The sequence below is a fragment of the Engystomops pustulosus genome, chromosome 5, assembly GCF_040894005.1.
Source record: "Engystomops pustulosus chromosome 5, aEngPut4.maternal, whole genome shotgun sequence".
Taxonomy (NCBI): domain Eukaryota; kingdom Metazoa; phylum Chordata; class Amphibia; order Anura; family Leptodactylidae; genus Engystomops; species Engystomops pustulosus.
Window position 1 is genome coordinate 203,805,727 of NC_092415.1, and position 21,793 is coordinate 203,827,519.

At 49.6% G+C, this 21,793-nt stretch overlaps 1 protein-coding gene across 2 annotated transcripts in view; it reads right to left on the reverse strand.

Moving 5' to 3' along the window:
* Window positions 1-21,793, reverse strand: part of DGKB (diacylglycerol kinase beta) — a 366,542-nt gene that overhangs the window by 102,367 nt on the left and 242,382 nt on the right. The window lies entirely within an intron of this gene.

Below are 21,793 nucleotides of genomic sequence, written 5' to 3' on the forward strand. Positions count from 1 at the left end.
TTTGTGCTTTACTCCGCGGTGAGAGGCTCCATGAGATGAATAAACAGGTGAATACTAAGTGCGGGGTTAATGCCGCAACACAACGTACGATATTGTCGTCAAGCGAAGAACAGAGAAGATACAATCCAAGATGGATAATGAGCAGAGTGCTCTGCTTTATGCTTATGGAGAGTCTTAAAGGGATTGGCCTGGGATTACAGTTCATGGCCCATAGGTCAATAATAGAGATGAGCGGACCCGGGGTTCGGTTGTGCCCGGTACAATCCGGATATATTACCGGATTGGCTCCCTTACATACCTACTAGTCATAGCTGTGATTGGCCAGAGGGTACAGGAGGGGGCGATCACAGCCATGGATAGTAGGTAGTAGCATCAATTTTCCCGGGTTGGCTCCAAGGACGCCAATGCAGTAATATGTCCGTGTTATGTCGGGCACACCTGAACCCTGGGTCCATTCATCTCTATTATTCACCTATTCAGAAGATGGGCCATGAACTGTAATCCCAGGCCAATCCCTTTAAGACGCACTCTCCATAAGCATAAAGTAGAGTACTCTGCCATACTCTGAAATCTGTGGAGCTGCCAATCCGGGAATACGTCCAAGTCACACGGGGCTCAAACTTATAAAGTAATTCTGCTCATCTCTAGTCATTAAGACTTGATTAGCAGGGGAAAGTACAGCCGGCTACCACCCTGATCAGCTGAGCACAGAGCCCCTTAATGGCCGGAAGCCGGAGCTACATCCACCTCTCCAATTCACTTTCAATTGGAGTTGTTGCTGCAGTGACGGCATCCAGATTGTGGTATTTTGTAGGAGGTGTTTAAAGTTGAGATTCTCTTCTTTAAAATGACACCAGATGTATGGTTTTAGGTGCTACAGAGACCAATATAGCGTTTCTTTAAGTGGCGCACTGTTCCAAACTCTCAGCGAGACTCAGCTCAGGCAAAAAGTGACTCTTCTCAGACAAGAAGTGATTCTTCTCAGATCATTATCATTATAATTAGTCCCCCTGGCCAATCACCATCATAACTAGCTGTAAGGAGCGTCCATTGCCGGATTGATTCAGCCGCCAATCCTGCAATATGTCAAGGTCAGGCAAACCCGAACTTGAACATCAGGTCCACTCCTCTCTAGCTGTAACCCATGACCCTCTTACTCTTTAGGAGCCAGAAACACATAAGATAAACCATATCTCCCCTGTGCAAACCCCTTTAAGAGTCTGCAGCTGTTGAGGCATGCTGGGAGTTGTAGTAGGTGCTCCTCAGGTCAGAGGTCAGCGCGTGACACAAATCAGTGAGTTCATTTATGGTTCACTAGTAAAATGTCTACAAAACAAAGGATCTTTTATTTTGTCAATTTCTATAAAAATAATCCTCGCTCCGGCTTTTCTCCCCCATTACTGCCTAAACGTCCTAGAAGAGGGAATCAATATCCGCTCCGTCTTCGGGCTATTATTTAGCCATTACATATGGATTTTCTCCGGCTTCTCGCGCTCCTCGGGGCTGAACCAACATCCAGGAGAACTAATGATAAATTTGTCATCGGGTCCAAGTTCTTCTCTGAAGATGTAAATGGACCGAATCCATCAGACGCCTTGTAAGAGGCGCCGCAGCATCTCCCCCAGATTATTATAGAGTCACATATACATATACATATGCACAATGCTTCACCCCTATAGATTATAGTAAACCTACTGCCTGTATGGTAAAGGGCAAGAACAGTACAAGAAGAAATCATATATCAAATATGTAACATAAAATATTACTATTACATAAAGAAGCTTTTAGATATTTAGTTTTGACATCATAAATTATTGCAAATATATTTATCCTGTACTGATCCTAAGTTACATCCTGTAAATCTTTTATTTTATATAAAAATGAAAAACATAACAACCATAAACATAAATCAAGCCATAACTTCTGGCAAAATAAAACAATAATAATAATAACAAAACAATAATACAAACTAAAAGAGTCTTACGGAAATCTCCTGGCCCAGCCACACACACCACACACTCAGCATAAGAACAAACAAAACCATCACCCATTCCCACCACCTAATTTTTTTTTTTTTTTTTTTTTTTTTTTTTGAAATACACAGCAAAATACACATAAACGAACAAGAAATAAACACAGAAATAACAATGAATATAACTGAAATAACATTAATAACATTAAATATAGCTAACTAAATCCCACGCCCATCACTCTCCCCCCCCAGACACTGGTCTAACGTCCAAAGTTCGCGTTATATAGTCCAGACCAGTGCCCAGGATCGTACAGTCCAAGTCCCGTCCACCCCCCTCCCAACCTAACACCCTAACACCAACACCCCAAAACCAACCAACCTATAAACACACACAAGAACTATAACTACATATAACTATAAATAAATACACAATGTACACAAGATACAAACACATTAAACAAATCAACATAACAAATCCAAACCACATAAAGCCCAGGTTCGGCGCCTGCAAGCCCTACATCACTATAACCTCAGATACAAAACAAAAATCTACAGTGTCAGCTTCAGCCCAACACCAGGAGAGGAGATGACAGACTAAGGGACACTAAAGGAGAACCCCCTCCAAAGGAGAGAGGCCCTCCCCGTGCCCAGCCTCTCATACTCCAGAGAGCGCACCTTCACCAGGTCACCCAGAATGTTCCTAACCACCTCATCCACCGGGAGGATTTTACGCTGCGTCGACACTAAACACCGTGCGTTCCACGCGTGGTACCTGACCACTAGGCTAACTAGGAATAACGTGCAGCGGTCCCGGCCACCCAGGCCTCTGAATGCTCCATAGGCCCACTCCGCATAGGAGAGACCGGCCAACCCGGGCCAATGGATGGAAGCGCCCACCCGGTTGTACACCTCTGTGTTAAAGGGGCACTGAAGCAGGAAGTGGTCCATGCTCTCCAGCAGGCCACCGCACTCCTCCCGGGGACAACCCCTTTCCTCAGAGCTCCTACACTTCAGATTGTCCCTCACACACAGCTTTCCATGGAAGCAGCGCCAAGTCAAGTCCCAAAACTTCAAGGGGATCCTGATAGAATTCAAAAGACCTAAACCCACCCCAAGATCCCGACTTGGGCAATCCCTGAGGGCCAGAGGCTTCTGGAAATGGGTCAACAGAACCCTCTTGTCAAGGACTTTCCTCGACATGGTCCTGATCTCCCACATTCCCAGACCCCACCGGCGAATCACCTTCAGAACCGGGGTAGCGTAAGCCGGAAGATGCCCATGTGGTGTACGGAGATCCTTCACTCGCCCTCCTGTCTCCCATTCCTGGAAGAAAGGCCGAAACCATCCCCTGCAGGAGTATACCCACGGAGGAGCCCTCTCTTTCCAGAGGTTGGCGATATTGATCTTAAGAAAGGTATTCACTAGGAACACCACAGGGTTGACCATACACAACCCTCCTTGTCTCCTCGTGCGGTAAGTAACCTCCCTCTTGATAAGGTTCAGCCTATTCCCCCATAACAGCTGGAAGAACAGACTGTACACCCGAGTCCAGAGGGGTTCTGGCAACATGCACACACTGCCCAGATATATCAGCAATGGGAGCAGGTAAGTTTTAATCAAGTTCACCCTTTCCCTGAGGGTCAAAGACCAACCCTTCCACTGGTCCACCTTCTGGGCGGCGATCTTAAGCCTGCCGTCCCAGTTTTGCATGGGGTAATCCCCCTGGCCAAATTCGATCCCGAGAACTTTGGCAGAGTCTTGGGGCCCTGGAAGAGTGTCCGGGAGATCAAACCCTGGATCCCCCTCTCCCAGCCAGAGACTCTCACACTTATCCCGGTTGATCTTGGACCCAGAAGCCTCTGAGTAGCGGTCAACCTCTGACATCACCCATTGCGCCTCCCCTCTCGAGGACACAAAAACGGTGACATCATCAGCATACGCTACCACCCTTAGAGTGGCTTCCGGTGCCGCCCGGTCCATCCCGACTCCCACCAACGGCCCACGATCAACCCTCCTAAGGAATGGGTCAATCGCAAACACGTATAGAAGTGGGCTCAGAGGACAACCCTGGCGAACACCAGACCCAACCTCAAAAGAGCGGCCAATCCAACCGTTCACAAGCGGGAAACTCTCTGCCCCTGCGTACAAAACCTTTAGCCAATTGACAAACTCCCCCGGCAGGCCATACCTCAGAAGGACAGACCAGAGGTACTCGTGGTCAACCCGATCAAACGCTTTTGCCTGATCCAAGGACAGCAAGTACCCCTTCCAGTTACCAGCCCTGCCCTGCTCCACTGCCTCCCGGACACAAAGCACAGCACTAAATGTACTGCGGCCTGGAACAGAGCAGTGCTGGGTCCCCGAAAGGAGCCGGGGTGCAAACTGCACCAGCCGATTAAACAGCACCTTTGCCAAAACCTTTCTGTCCGTATTGAGAAGCGCTATGGGACGCCAGTTCTCAATACGAGATCGGTCCTTACCCTTTGACAGGATGATCAGGGCTGACCTCCTCATTGACTTCGGCAGAGCGCCCGAGGAAAGACACTCATTGAATACCTCAGTCAAGAGGGGAACCAAGGCGTCCTTAAAGGTCTTATAAAACTCAGATGTTAAGCCATCCGGACCCGGCGATTTCTTGAGGGCGAGCCCTTCAATCGCCCGGCTGACTTCCTCTTCCCTGATCATCTCTGTCAAAACATCAAGAGAGGGGTCTACTCCTGGCTCAGGGACAGTTTCAGCCAGGAAAGCCGACATCACATCCCGATCTAGATCCTTCCTGCCCAAGAGGTGCGAGTAGAAGGATCTGACGACCTCCAGAATCCCTGATCTGGACCTTTTCAGGGATCCCGTACTGTCAACCAGTCCCGTGACAACTTTACCATTCACTGACATCTTGCAGTTTCTGTAAGGGTCGGGCGAGCGGTATTTCCCGTAATCCCTCTCAAAAACCAAAGATGCGTGTCTATCGTACTGACACCTCTTCAGCAAGGATTTCACTCTGGAGATGTCCTCACGACTACCTCCAGTCGAGACGAGATGCTCGAGTTTCCTCCTCAGGCCCTGATACAGGCGGTACCTGTCCAGGCTCCTGAGGCTCGAGAGCTGGCGGAAGAATCTCGCCACCCTTTTCTTGAGCATCTCCCACCACTCTGACTTACTGCTACAAAGGCCCAGCAATGGTACCTGGCTCTGAAGAAAGTCCTCAAAGGATTGTCTGATCTCCGCTTCTTCCAGGAGAGACGAATTGAGCTTCCAGTAGCCTCTTCCCATCCGGGGGGTCTCTGTAACATTCAGAGAAAACAAAATTAAACAGTGGTCGGAGAACTCCACCTCAACAACGGACACTGCTGAAGAGATGGCTTCCTCCTTTAAATAAAACCTGTCTATTCTAGACCTGCAGCTACCCCTATAATAGGTGAACCCCGTGTGACCTGGGGTGTGCCGGATGTGGACATCCACCAGGCGAGCCTCACTGGCTATGCTATTAAGAGCGACGCTATCATAAGTCAGCTTGTCTCTGGAACCTCCCCTATCCTGGGACCTCGTGACAGCATTGAAGTCCCCTCCAAAGACCACCTGCCGACTTGTAAAAAGGTAGGGCTTGATCCTCATAAAGAGACACTTCCTGTCCCACTTGGACTGGGGACCATAGATGTTAATAAGACGAAGTTCTTGTCCCTTCATGAGGACATCCAGGATCAGGCACCTCCCCATTTCTAACTCAATAACTCGTCGGCATTCTACCGGTGCGGTAAAAAGGACCGCCACTCCGCTATACGGCTCGGCCGCAAGAGACCAATAGGAAGGCCCATGTCTCCATTCCCTCTTAGCTTTAAACACGGCCGCCAAATCTGGCAGCCTGGTCTCCTGCAAAAATAAAATGTCGGCTTCAACACGGCCGAGAAAATCAAAGGCCGCAAATCTAGCCGCATCAGACTTAATGCTGGCGACATTAATGGACGCCAGCGTCAACGGAGTGGGTGCCGCCATCATGAGTGATTGAGTTAGACGGCTTTTTTCTTACTACCTCCCTTCCCTCTACTGTCCTCTGAGGATGATCCCTTTTCCCTTCAGAATTGGGGCAACTTCTTTTTAACGAAATTGAGGTGTCCATGTTATTACTGGCCCCCAAGGACCCACCCGGACCACCCTCTCCTTCGTCCTTGTCTCCTGGCTCTGAGTCAGTCTCCCACTCTGAGGACCCAGCATCCCCAGAGGATAGAGACTCGGCGCCCCCTGCAGGCTGCTCCGCCGCCACCTCCAGAACCCCACCCTCAGCCTCTCCTTCCGAGGAGGCGATCTCATCGAGGGTGAGGAACTGGTTGGAAAGCTCAACCAGAGGGGAGGAAGTTTTCCCTTCCTTAGGTACCTTAGATACGCCGCGTTTTTTCTTTTTCTGCTTGCGCTTATTTTCTAGCCAAATCCTGTTATCCTCATCCATACTCTCATAATGGGAGGACGTGGAGGACATGGCACCTTTCTCGCGCTCCATCCTCCTGACCTCCTCATCCAACTCATCATCCCTCAGGGCCTCAGTAGCATGACCAGCCTCTGAGGAAGGACCAAGGGTCACCCCAGCAACCTGAGGCTTCCCCAGGTCTCTCCCTTTTTGTCTGGCTTCAAGCCGCCTTAACTGAGAAGGCGACTTCTTCTTGCTTTTCTTCACAGGCCCCTCAGCTCCTCCACCTCTGCTGGTACCTTCCCCAGCAGAAGCAACCTCATGGCTCTCCTCCACTGGGGTCACAACCGCATTGGCAAAGGAGCGAGGACAACGGCTGAAAGGGTGACCGAGCTCACCACACAGGTTACACCTAATGTCCTTACAGGATGCAGCGAGATGACCTAGCCCACCACACAAAGCGCACTTCTGCACTTGGCAGCTGGCGCTAAAGTGTGTGGGGTCACCGCACCTGTGACAGACCTTCGGCTGCCCCTGGTAGAAAATCAGGATTCTGTCCCGCCCAAGAAAGGCTGAAGAGGGAATGTGGGCGACTGTGCCACCTGAACACTTCAACTTCATCATGAAGGTCCAGGCCCCAGACCAAATGCCAAATTCATCGCGGTTTTTCTGAGGTACCTGTACAACCTCACCATAACGACTGAGCCAAGTCATGATGTCCATGCAAGAAAGTGACTCGTTACGGGTCAAAACGGTCACTTTCTTGACTGCGTTTTGGCGAGACACTGCTTGCACAGCAAAGTCTCGCCATGCGGGCTCGTTCTTTGCCAGCTCATAATTCGACCAGAAGAGCTCTAAGCCCTCCGGCCGGACAAAGCTGACATCGAACTCCGGAGTACCATAAGGATGTATCAGGGCAAAGATGTCACTAGCCCTGAAGTTCATCTTCAGGAGGAGCTCCACCACCCTTGACCTGGGTGGGCATGCGTCACTGCCCCTCCAGCGAAGACGAACCACATTCCTACGGGCAGCTCCGGGCCCGGTTGTGGGTAAAGACCATACAGTCTCTCCCCCCCTTTTCTCTTGGAAGGCTGCCAGGCCATGCCTGTCTGTCCAGAAGGACAGATCAACCTCTCTCCCCTCTACATTGATTGACTTTTCCCCTCTCCTGAGAGCCTCCAGAAGACGCCTTTGCAAAACGCTGTTCCCAGAGCCAGGAGACAAGGAGTTAACCCCACTTGCCCCAGCGGTGACACTCGCATAGCTCCTTATGGGAGCGGCCACCACTGGGGGTGCAGATGGACCAGCACTCACACCAGGATCTCCCTCAGCGCCATTCACCACCCCCACATTCACCACACTATGTACATTACCGCCTCGCTTCCTTGCATCACTCACACCAGCTGGGCCAGGAGGACCTGGGGTTGCCTCGGCGTCACTGGGCACTGGGGGTAGAGCCACCTCCATAGCTGATTCAGCCTGAGAAGAGGCAGCTCCAACCCCGATCTTACTTGTGCCCTCTGCCTCATTGGCATTAACCCCTTGTTGTCCAGCAGTTTTTATGATGTTTGAGCATCGCTGCTCGATTGGTGGTAGAGGCCTCTTTTCCTTACAGACTCCAGACAGTTTTTTTGCCCCTTTCATATCTTCAGAGTTTGATGCACCAATACAGAATAACACTTTTCCTGCGACTTTCTCTGCAGGCTGCACGGGATGTTTGGGAGGCGCCGCACTACAAGCCCCAGCAGCCCCATCACGCTGCCGCTGCTCACCGGAGCAAGCAACAGCGCTAGGGGCCACAGGAGCCACCGCCACTGCCCCTGGCACTGGTTCACCCCCCCCTCCCACTGGGGGGCAGCGCACAGTACCAGGACCTGCTGGATCGCCCTCACTGTCCGGCCTTTCGGCCGATGCCTTCCCTGCACCATCCTTGCTACTACAAACAAGGCTGGTGCTCTGCGCCATGATGGAACGTGGCTTTGCACTCTCCCCGCACCCTGGCACCGAGTCCACTGCAGGATTCGTGCTGGGCTGGGTAACGGGGCCTACACGACAGGCTGGCACTGCTGCCCGCCCGGAGGGAACAGGGAGGGGACGAAACACCAGATTCACCTCCTGAGACGCCTTGGTCTTCTTGGGTCTCGTCTTCTTTCTCTTTAGTTCGTCATCTGGCAAATCATCGCCGAAGGAGAAGTTCTGGAGGTGAACTGGGGACTCGAGCTGACGGATCTGAGCCATTAGCGCCCCCCCCTGGCCGCTGTCATCACTTTCCTCCTCCAGGTTGGCAGAGCCGCAGCCTGATGGTAATGGCGCTTGCTCTGCAGGCAGCCTGTCGTGCGAGGCCTGCTGGTGTTGGTGCAGGCCACCAGACGGACACGGCAGGTCTTCCTCATCCTCCTCATCATCGCCATCATCCGCCTGGATCTGAAGCCCCTTCAGCTTTCTCAGCTTATCCTGGCGCATATCATCAAACCGGGCGTCGTTTTCTAATTTCTCACGAAACGGACCGCTGTGCTCACGGATTAGATGTCGCTTTTCTTCCAGAGCGGTGACCTCGGCTTTTAGTCTGTCTATGGTGTTAAGAAGATCAGACTTTTTCTTTCTCTGCGTAGCCACCCCCGCTAGGGCCAAGGTCTCCCGTATCTCCTCCTGGAGCCTCCTCAGCGCTTTTCCAGCTTCCTCGTACTCACGGAGGTGCTCAGCAATCCGGGAGCCATAGATGGTAGCAGACTCCCGGGCCTTAAGTTCACCCCATGCTTTTTGCACACCTCCGTGAGCACCCAGCTTTCCAGCTGAACCACCCAGCTTTCCCGCACAGTCACTCAGCTTTCCAGGAGGAGCACTCAGGCTGATGTTACTTGCCTTAATATTCTGTGTTCCGGAGACCTTGCGGCTTCCCTGGGTCTTGGGGGTGGCAGCCGAGGTCACATCGCTGCGTCCTTGGCTCCGGGCAGATCTTCTTACCCCCTGCGCTTTGGCCGGTAACTGGATTCTCCTGCCCCCCGCCGGCCTGGTCCGGGAGACAGGAGCATGGGATTTTCCTGGCTCACTCATCCCACAGAACCCACTCCCTCCCTGGGGAGGAGAGAGCAGGCCTGGGTGGATTGATCTTCCTCCAGGTGGTGCAGGAGCTCAGAAGCACACAACCACACCCACAGCAGTTCACAGCAGAATGATCCAGCACGAACTATTCTGCTGCTGGTGCAGTCACTGTGTACATACATGACATTACTTATCCTGTACTGATCCTGAGTTACATCCTGTATTATACCCCAGAGCTGCACTCACTATTCTGCTGCTGGTGCAGTCACTGTGTACATACATGACATTACTTATCCTGTACTGATCCTGAGTTACATCCTGTATTATACTCCAGATCTGCACTCACTATTCTGCTGCTGGTGCAGTCACTGTGTACATACATGACATTACTTATCCTGTACTGATCCTGAGTTACATCCTGTATTATACCCTGGAGCTGCACTCACTATTCTGCTGCTGGTGCAGTCACTGTGTACATACATGACATTACTTATCCTGTACTGATCCTGAGTTACATCCTGTATTATACTCCAGAGCTGCACTCACTATTCTGCTGCTGGTGCAGTCACTGTACATACATGACATTACTTATCCTGTACTGATCCTGAGTTACATCCTGTATTATACCCCAGAGCTGCACTCACTATTCTGCTGCTGGTGCAGTCACTGTGTACATACATGACATTACTTATCCTGTACTGATCCTGAGTTACATCCTGTATTATACTCCAGATCTGCACTCACTATTCTGCTGCTGGTGCAGTCACTGTGTACATACATGACATTACTTATCCTGTACTGATCCTGAGTTACATCCTGTATTATACCCCAGAGCTGCACTCACTATTCTGCTGCTGGTGCAGTCACTGTGTACATACATGACATTACTTATCCTGTACTGATCCTGAGTTACATCCTGTATTATACTCCAGAGCTGCACTCACTATTCTGCTGCTGGTGCAGTCACTGTGTACATACATGACATTACTTATCCTGTACTGATCCTGAGTTACATCCTGTATTATACTCCAGAGCTGCACTCACTATTCTGCTGCTGGTGCAGTCACTGTACATACATGACATTACTTATCCTGTACTGATCCTGAGTTACATCCTGTATTATACCCCAGAGCTGCTCTCACTATTCTGCTGCTGGTGCAGTCACTGTGTACATACATGACATTACTTATCCTGTACTGATCCTGAGTTACATCCTGTATTATACTCCAGAGCTGCACTCACTATTCTGCTGCTGGTGCAGTCACTGTGTACATACATGACATTACTTATCCTGTACTGATCCTGAGTTACATCCTGTATTATACCTCAGAGCTGCACTCACTATTCTGCTGCTGGTGCAGTCACTGTGTACATACATGACATTACTTATCCTGTACTGATCCTGAGTTACATCCTGTATTATACTGCAGAGCTGCACTCACTATTCTGCTGCTGGTGCAGTCACTGTACATACATGACATTACTTATCCTGTACTGATCCTGAGTTGCATCCTGTATTATACCCCAGAGCTGCACTCACTATTCTGCTGCTGGTGCAGTCACTGTGTACATACATGACATTACTTATCCTGTACTGATCCTGAGTTACATCCTGTATTATACCCCAGAGCTGCACTCACTATTCTGCTGCTGGTGCAGTCACTGTGTACATACATGACATTACTTATCCTGTACTGATCCTGAGTTACATCCTGTATTATACTCCAGAGCTGCACTCACTATTCTGCTGCTGGTGTAGTCACTGTGTACATACATGACATTACTTATCCTGTACTGATCCTGAGTTACATCCTGTATTATACTCCAGAGCTGCACTCACTATTCTGCTGCTGGTGTAGTCACTGTGTACATACATGACATTACTTATCCTGTACTGATCCTGACTTACATCCTGTATTATACTCCAGAGCTGCAGTCACTATTCAGCGATCTCTATGACTTTGCTTACTTTATATTTGTTGACGCGTCTCCTTTAAACCTGTTTATGATGTGAAGGCAGTTGTACTTGTATAATATGCTTTATGCTGTTGCTGTAGTTAACACAGTCCAATCAATTGGTAAAACAAGAGCAGAAAAATCTTTAGGAGGGCAGGATTTACAGTACAGTATATATCACACGACGTGAGTTATGACCCAGGCATCTCCGCTCTGCAGCTGGCATCACGTTCACTGCTAAAATGTTGGCAACATTTCCCACCAGACAACCTTGAATTAAGAATCAAAAGCAAATTGTGGTGTAAAGAGGCTTGGAGAAAATCTATAATCACTGCTAAGTGAGTTCATCAGTTATTTACCAGCCAAGAAGTTCATTCTGTTTATAGCGATCCGAGCTGGTGAAGACGGGCATCGACTTTCAACCTCTGGTACCACCGGAGCAGGAGAATGATTCGGACAGAAATACACATCAATCATATAGATACCATATTGATTGTCCTGTGTATGGTCAAGGTCATGGAACATCTCACAGAAGGTGACGCTCGGAGTTGTCGGAAATGGTGGAATGAAGGAAATTTAGAAACTACTTTCATAGAAAGGGGTCACCCATTAGAGAAGACCTCCAATGGGTTATACGATTGATAGACCCATTATAGAAGACCTCCAATGGGTTATACGACTGATAGACCCATTATAGAAGACCTCCAATGGTGATGGGTTATACAACTCATAGACCCATTATAGAAGACCTCCAATGGGGGTGGGTTATATGACTGACAGACCCATTATAGAAGACCTCCAATGGGGGTGGGTTATACGACTGATAGACCCATTATAGAAGACCTCCAATGGGGGTGGGTTACATGACTGATAGACCCATTATAGAAGACCTCCAATGAGGGTGGGTTATACAACTGATCGACCCATTATAGAAGACCTCCAATGGGGGTGGGTTATACAACTGATAGACCCATTAGAGAAGACCTCCAATAAGGGTGGTTTATACGACTGATAGACCCATTATAGAAGACCTCCAATGGGTTATACGACTGATAGACCCATTATAGAAGACCTCCAATGGGGAAGGGTTATAAGACTGATAGACCCATTATAGAAGACCTCCAATGGGGGTGGGCTATATGACTGATAGACCCATTATAGAAGACCTCCAATGGGGGTGGGTTATATGACTGATAGACCCATTATAGAAGACCTCCAATGGGGGTGGGTTATACGACTGATAGACCCATTATAGAAGACCTCCAATGGGGAAGGGTTATAAGACTGATAGACCCATTATAGAAGACCTCCAATGGGGGTGGGCTATATGACTGATAGACCCATTATAGAAGACCTCCAATGGGGGTGGGTTATATGACTGATAGACCCATTATAGAATACCTCCAATGGGGGTGGGCTATATGACTGATAGACCCATTATAGAAGACCTCCAATGGGGGTGTATTATACGACTGATAGACCCATTATAGAAGACCTCCAATGAGGGTGGGTCATACGACTGATAGACCCATTAGAGAAGACCTCCAATGGGGGTTGGATATATGACTGATAGACCCATTATAGAATACCTCCAAAGGGGGTGGGCTATATGACTGATGGACCCATTATAGAAGACCTCCAATGGGGCTGCGTTGTAAGACTGATAGACCCATTATAAAAGACCTCCAATGGGGGAGGGTTATACGACTGATAGACCCATTATAGAAGACCTCGAATGGGGGTGGGTTATATGGCTGATAGACCCATTAGAGAGAACCTCCAATGAGGGTGGGTTATACGACTGATAGACCCATTATAGAAGACCTCCAATGGGGGTGGGTTATACGACTGATAGACCCATTATAGAAGACCTCCAATGGGGAAGGGTTATAAGACTGATAGACCCATTATAGAAGACCTCCAATGGGGGTGGGCTATATGACTGATAGACCCATTATAGAAGACCTCCAATGGGGGTGGGTTATATGACTGACAGACCCATTATAGAATACCTCCAATGGGGGTGGGCTATATGACTGATAGACCCATTATAGAAGACCTCCAATAGGGCTGCGTTGTAAGACTGATAGACCCATTATAAAAGACCTCCAATGGGGGAGGGTTATACGACTGATAGACCCATTATAGAAGACCTCGAATGGGGGTGGGTTATATGGCTGATAGACCCATTAGAGAGAACCTCCAATGAGGGTGGGTTATACGACTGATAGACCCATTATAGAAGACCTCCAATGGGGGTGGGTTATACGACTGATAGACCCATTATAGAAGACCTCCAATGGGGGTGGGCTATATGACTGATAGACCCATTATAGAAGACCTCCAATGGGGGTGGGTTATATGACTGATAGACCCATTATAGAAGACCTCCAATGGGGGTGGGTTATACGACTGATAGACCCATTATAGAAGACCTCCAATGGGGAAGGGTTATAAGACTGATAGACCCATTATAGAAGACCTCCAATGGGGGTGGGCTATATGACTGATAGACCCATTATAGAAGACCTCCAATGGGGGTGGGTTATATGACTGACAGACCCATTATAAATACCTCCAATGGGGGTGGGCTATATGACTGATAGACCCATTATAGAAGACCTCCAATGGGGGTGTATTATACGACTGATAGACCCATTATAGAAGACCTCCAATGAGGTTGGGTTATACGACTGATAGACCCATTATAGAAGACCTCCAATGGGGGTTGGATATATGACTGATAGACCCATTATAGAATACCTCCAAAGGGGGTGGGCTATATGACTGATGGACCCATTATAGAAGACCTCCAATGGGGCTGCGTTGTAAGACTGATAGACCTATTATAAAAGACCTCCAATGGGGGAGGGTTATACGACTGATAGACCCATTATAGAAGACCTCGAATGGGGGTGGGTTATATGGCTGATAGACCCATTAGAGAGAACCTCCAATGAGGGTGGGTTATACGACTGATAGACCCATTATAGAAGACCTCCAATGGGGGTGGGTTATACGACTGATAGACCCATTATAGAAGACCTCCAATGGGGAAGGGTTATATGACTGACAGACCCATTATAGAAGACCTCCAATGGGGGTGTATTATACGACTCATAGACCCATTATAGAAGACCTCCAATGGGGTTGGGTTATACGACTGATAGACCCATTATAGAAGACCTCCAATAGGGGGTGGGTTATACAACTGATAGACCCATTAGAGAGAACCTCCAATGAGGGTGGGTTATACAACTGATAGACCCATTAGAGAGAACCTCCAATGAGGGTGGGTTATACGACTGATAGACCCATTATAAAAGACCTCCAATGGGGAAGGGTTATATGACTGACAGACCCATTATAGAAGACCTCCAATGGGGTTGGGTTATATGACTGATAGACCCATTATAGAAGACCTCCAATGGGGGTGGGTTACATGACTGATAGACCCATTATAGAAGACCTCCAATGGGTGCCCACCATCATTCTCCCGCCCGCGCTCTGGTCCCTGCCTGCCGAAACTAAGCTGCCCGCCCCCAGGCACTGAGCTACCGCCGGCCGACCGCCTGGCACCGAGCTCTTGTCCGTATGCCAGTTGGCCGGCACCATGCTGCAGCAGCCCACTGGACAGCACGGGGTGCCCGGCTCCTCCACTCCCCGCATACCAGTCAGGACCATAAAAAAAGGTGTGTGTGTGTATATGTGTGTGTGTGTGTGTATGTATGTGCAGTGTGTGCATATGCTGTATATACTGTTTGTATATGTGTGTGTATATGCTGTATGTATATGTGGTATTTGTGATATTTATCAGAGCTTCTATTTTGTACTACATGGCAATACGCTGTATATATTTTATACAACATGGCGGTACGCAGTATGCATTTTATATTACATGGCGGTATGCTGTATGCATTTTATACTACACAGCTGCACACTATATGCATTTTATACTACATGACAGTACGCTGTAAGCATTTTATACTACATGGCGGCACATTGTATGCATTTTATACTACATGGCAGTACGCTGTATGCATTTTATACTACAGCGCGGCACGCTGTATGCATTTTATACTACATGGCGGCACACTGTATGCATTTTATACTACATGGCAATACGCTGTATGTATTTTATACTACATCGCGGTACGCTGTATGCATTTTATACTACATGGCGACACGCTGTATGCATTTTATACTACACGGCCGCACACTGTCTGTATTTTATACTACATGGTGGTATGCTGTATGCATTTTATACTACATGGCTGCACGCTGTATGCATTTTATACTACATGGCGGCACGCTGTGTGCATTTTATACTACATGGCGATACGCTGTATGCATTTTATACTACATGGTGATACGCTGTATGCATTTTATACTACATGGCGGTATGCTGTATGCATTTTATACTACATGGCGATACGCTGTATGCATTTTATACTACATGGCGATACGCTGTATGCATTTTATACTACATGGCGATACGCTGTATGCATTTTGCATTGCTTTATTTTTACATTAAACCAATATGATGGATCTGGTCCGGACACTCCCTGATATCTTATATTATAAGCTCCACCCCTCCATAACCCCACCCCATATGACCAAAGCCCCGCCCCCACCGGGCCATGTAAAACTGGTCTAGCTTAAAGCCGGTCCCTGGTGCAAAAAAGGTTGGGGACCTCTGGGTTATAGGACTGATAGAATCCACTGATACGACCATGAGACACACTCGATACATGGCCATTCTATGGGTCGTTAAAAACGGGTTTTATTGAATTTTGGACTCAGTGAACATTATAAAGTGATCTCCCCACATAAAGTCATTCAGTTTGGACATTTCTTAGTTTTGGTTCTGTAGTGGACAATCTGTTGACAATGAACATTGCATGCATGTTGATCCATTAAAAAAACCAACGGTTCTTGCAGTGACTCTGTAGAGTTTGGTAATTTCTTAGCTTTGGTTGAGTTTTGGTGAATCTAATTGTAGAACTATACATCACAGAACCCAAAATTATTCTAGTGGTTCTGTTTGGACGTAGAAGGGCAAAATAACAACATAGAATTGAGGGGACAGTGGACTGTGGAGCACCAGCGGGGCAATTTTAAAACTGAAGTTTACAACACAAGTATTAATAAATTTTTCCCATTGTGTTTATTATTTTCTTAGTTATAGTTGTCTGTTGGACATCCATCTAACAATGACAATAGAATTCTGCATTGGGTTTTGCAGAGGCTGGACCTTCTTTTCTACATTTTTTAGAAAAAGAGGTCTAAAACATTTGGTGGGGGGTTTACTATGCCTTTTCTTCCATTATTTAGCCCCATCCGCGGGCAGTCTGTTTCGACCTGGTTGGGTCACCTCAGTACAGCGTAGGGAACCGGATTGGCTATGTGAGAGGCTATTGACTAGGGTCAGACAGTAGGTGTTCTCCACCAGAATAGTGAAGATTATAGCTACAACCTCCCGGAAGTCAGTTCTGGTCTAGATAGATCTGACCTGGCAAAGACACGTAGATCCGGGCTGCATGCAGAACGTCAGTCTTTGGACATTTCCCCCATTATACTGATCAGTTCTCAGTATTCAACCAATCAACACTGGACGTGATAAGCAGCATTGGTCTGTCCCATCAGAAAACCAGTAGGTCTTGTGGTGGCTCTGATTGACCCTCAAAGGTCCAGATGCAGAGTTGTAAAAAGAATGTTTTCCATCATTTCTTGGTGGTTGTGTCTTGGAAAAGCAGTTTAGGAACAAAAAGGAACTGCATTTTATTATTTTATAGGTTTATTTGTTTTATCATAATCGTGCAATCAGAAAACCAAGCGATGGCTTTGACGGGTCACCAAAAGTCTAGAAGCTAATTATTGGTTACTTCTAAGCTTTGGTTTTATCTTGGGAAGGAGTGAATGTACCAGGGTCCAGGGATAATCTTGGTCTTTGTATAGACCAACAGCCAACAACTCATAGGAAAAGGTTTCCAACAAGAGGAAGAACATTGGGGCACATTTACTAAGGGTCCGTCGGACGCATTTCCGTTGGGGTTCCTGAATATTTCCGATTTGCCCTGAATTGCACATGATTTTTGGGACACCCAATCAGATTGTGGTGCATCGGCGCCGGCTTTCATGCGTGGCCGTCTGGGGCGTGGCCGTCAGACAATTCGACTTATTCGGACAAGCCACGGAATTTAAATTTCAAAATTGTGTCGCAAGATCAGCACTAACATGCACCAGGAAGAAGAAGGAGAACTCCGGGGACCTGAGCGGGGAAGCGACACATGCAGGATATCGGGAGCAGGATCTTAGTGACTCCCCGCACAGCGCATTATACATGGACAATGCACTTACATGCACCAGGAAGAAGAAGGAGAACTCCGGGGACCTGAGCGGGGAAGTGACACATGCAGGATATCGGGCGCAGGATCTTAGTGACTCCCCGCACAGCGCATTATACATGGACAATGCACTAACATGCACCAGGAAGAAGAAGGTGAACTCCGGGGACCTGAGCGGGGAAGTGACACATGCAGGATATCGGGTGCACGATCTTAGTGACTCCCCGCACAGCGCATTATACACGGACAATGCACTTACATGCACCAGGAAGAAGAAGGTGAACTCCTGGGACCTGAGCGGGGAAGCGACACATGCAGGATATCGGTGCACGATCTTAGTGACTCCCCGCACAGCACATTATACACGGACAATGCACTTACATGCACCAGGAAGAAGGTAAACTCCGGGGACCTGAGCGGGGAACCAACACATGCAGGATATCGGAAGCACGATCTTAGTGAATCGCGGCACCTCTGAATCCTTGTCTGACATTCCGGATCGGCAGCGTCAACGGGACGGGTAAGTAAATGTGCCCCATTGTCTCTATTGTGCTTCTCTCTACTGGAGGCGGAAATCTTGTATCAGATATTCTACACTGCTGGGTCATGGATGTGAGTAAAGGAATATTCCACGTCTAATAAGCTTCTTGTTAGCTCCGGATGGTCCCCTACAAGTGCAACACCCTCGCCGATGCAATGGCGAGGTAGTGCTTGCGAATACGTCCCACCTGTAGGTAACACCACATTGCACTACATGGTCCTTATAGGATCAAAGGGGAAATTGCAGTGGTTAATCCTGCCTGGCAAGGCAGATGTTAATATGTGATGTAATTTCTATTATCCAATGATATGTGTTGCATCCTGTCTCTGTGCACTGAGAGGTAATTGGAGGAGCAGCCACCACCTGACCAAAGGGAGGTAATAAAACCCCCTAGCCTGGAATGTTCTAGAGAAGTCTCTCCCAAGAGAGAGAAGAGAGCAGTCTCTCCCAGAAGGGAGAATAGACCGGTCCTAGTCAGGCCCTCTGGGTCTGCAGGACGTAAGCAGAGAGTAGTTAGCTGAGCAGTAGCTCAGAGACTCTAGCACACCAGACCAGTGCAGGAAGAGCCTAGCCCCTGCCTGAAGTGGAAGATTAGACTAGAGCTAGTGTAGTGAGGAAAGGGGTATCATCCTACCTTCAAGGGTGATACCTGAAGAGATCCAGGACCGAGCTGAAGCCTCCTCTAAGGACACAGCTGCCTCCCAGCCGGCTCTTACATCCAGGCTGGTGAAATACATCCTGTGGCTCCCTCCAAATACCTCTCCAGTACTCCACCTGTTAAAGACACGTTTTCTGCAGTTCCTGCCGGTTGCAATAAACGAACTGTAAGTTGTTTTCTTCAACTTCTGTCTCCGTCTGGTCCCTGCTACTACAACTACCATCATCACCGGCACCCTGTCCATCACCCAGAGACTCACACTCGGGACATTAAGGGGTTGCCCCAGGGAGATCCGCTATAGCAGCCTCTCCCTCATCTTTTCTTGCCAACACCACCCTGCTGGAGACCTGCCAGGCTGTAGGACAGCCCTCCGGTTCCCCCGTACCAAGCACCGTGACAATAGCGTGCTTAGGCCGCAACCGCCAGCCACTCCGGTACAGCGGGCCCCGGCTGTCTCCAGGCCTCCCCTTTAAGGCTAGGCCCCGGTGGGGGATGTTCCAAGTGGCGTCACGAACAGGATATAGACTTCTGTGCCTTATTACGGCATTAAAGACTTTCCTTTATTAAAAGACTGTGCTGCCTAACCCTGCTGCCATCCGGGTTTAGGCCTAAGGACTTGTACGTTTCTGGAATGAACTGTGTTATACTGCTGCCACGTGCGGTCGAGCGCCGCTCCCGCACTCCAGAGGTTAATCCTGGCAAGAACTGTACCAGCTCTGCTACATCCGGCGCTGCCGCGCCCGAAGATTTTTCCCTCAGAAACTGTGGCGCAGCAAATAATTCCAGCCCGCCAAAACCTTCACTGGCGGGAAACCCAGATGACGCATCAAGCTCCACCCACGCGCGAAGCGCGCGAACCCCGCCTCCTGTGGCGCAGGAAAAATTAGAGCCCGCCACAGCTCTTGGCGGGAAGGACTCGGACTCCTCCCACTGGCTCGAGGCGGACTTCCTGCCCTGCCTCAGAGAAGCGCCAGAACTGGAGTGGACTTTGGACAGAGAGGACAACGCCATGTGGGGTCCTCCGCCTTTCCCTCCTGTGGAGCGTCCGGAGTTTTATGAGGTCTTAGAGACTATGGTGGTGGTCTCTGCGCAGCCCGTCCGAAGACCCTCCGCTGGACATCGGCTGCACCGAGGATTGACTCGGGCCTTCGTCACCAGTACATGCTACCAAACGGTGACGCAGTACCAAATCCCACCCGGGCGGTTCCTCGTCCCTATCCCGGCTACCATCCCGGTACCGCGGGTCCACGTGGAGGCGCCACGTGGGGAGGCCCCGACTCCTGCTGAGCCAACGCCTGGGCCTAGTGTGGCCGCTCCACCTGCTCCGAGGCCTACTACTCCTGCTGCGCGGCCTGCTAGCCCCGCTGTAGTGGCTCCTGACCCTCCGGTGGTTCCTGCTCCTGTTCCGGCACCTACCTGTCGTCCAAGGAGATCCGAGCCTGAACCGGAGCCACGAGCCCCAGCACCGAAACCTCCGCAGCCTCAAGGCCGAGGTGAGGCCGCCCGCCGGCGACTCCGAGACGCTGTCTCGGACCAGCGACGCAGAGAGAAGGAGGCCCAGCGGTACATGGCCGGTCGATCTACAGCTGGAGCTTGGGTCGAGAAGAATCGCACCACTGGCATGGTCCGGTTCTTCGACAAGCGGAAGGGCTATGGCTTCGCCACCCAGGACTACACCGGACGGGAAGTATTTATACCCCGCCGGTCCGTCAAGAGACCTGATCTGCCGGAGAGCCTGCACAACCTGAAGCCGGGAGAGTGCATCGAGTTCTCCCTGCAGGAAGGACCTCGAGGACCATGGGCGGCTGGCGTGATCCGGATCCCCGATTCCGACGAGGACCGCTACTTCCCGCAGGACGACTGGTATGAGGACGACGAGTGGCCGGAGTCTCCGAACACCTCTTCCTCCTCGGCTGCAAGTCCCCGGGCGGTGACCCACGTGAATGCCCCATCCACAGTAATTGTGAGTACGGGTCCCATTGCCATCCATGGGCCGGGCATGATACAGGGCGCCACCCCCACCGGTTCCCCTGCCGGGAGCATTGCCAGGTCCCGCGGCTCTTCTGTGGGAGAAGACATCCCGGCTAGCGAACCTTGTCCGGAGGTTCCATCTAGGCCCGCATCTCCCCTTGCCGGTTACCAATGGGGTGATGACCCGGCCCCGGAAGAACCGGAGCTGGAAGGAGCCGCGGCGCGGCCGCTGGACTCTGTTTATTTCTTCATGGACCCCTCTGTGGTCCCTGGCTCAGTTGAGCCCCCGGCTGGAACAGCCGACACCCCGGGCGACAGCGCTCCTCCCCCTGAAGGTCCGGAGGATGTTGCTGCACCTGCAGTACCCACTGCTGCCACCGGGTGTCCCCAGCCGGCACCTACTCCCGCTGAGGACGCACAGGATTCCCTGCAGGAGCTGGATCCTGTCTTTGCTGAACCCAGCGATACTGACTAATCCCTGAAGGGCTGAAAGCCCTCTTCAGGTACTTTGTCCATTGTACATATTGTATATTTGCTTTTTCCTACCCTATAGAGCCAGAGACAGTCCTGAGACTCTTACCCTTATTTATCTCAATCAAGAGATTATACACTGTCATGTGCTATGATAGCACCCTTTCTCTGCCACAGCAGAGAATGTCTTCAAAGGACTCTGTCCCTCTCAAAAAAAAAAAAAAAAAAAAGAGGAGACCCTTTGCTTCTTTATTGCACTTTCCCCCACATCAAGGGCTGTACCCAGAAGATGGACTTTGTCATTAGAGACCTACTGAGAGACTTTTGCCAACCTCCAGGAAAAGTTGCGATGTAATTTATTACCATTTTGCACTTAATGCCTTCCTTTTTAGGTATGGACATTCTGCTTGCACTTTTATGCCTTTCCTTTGCAGGA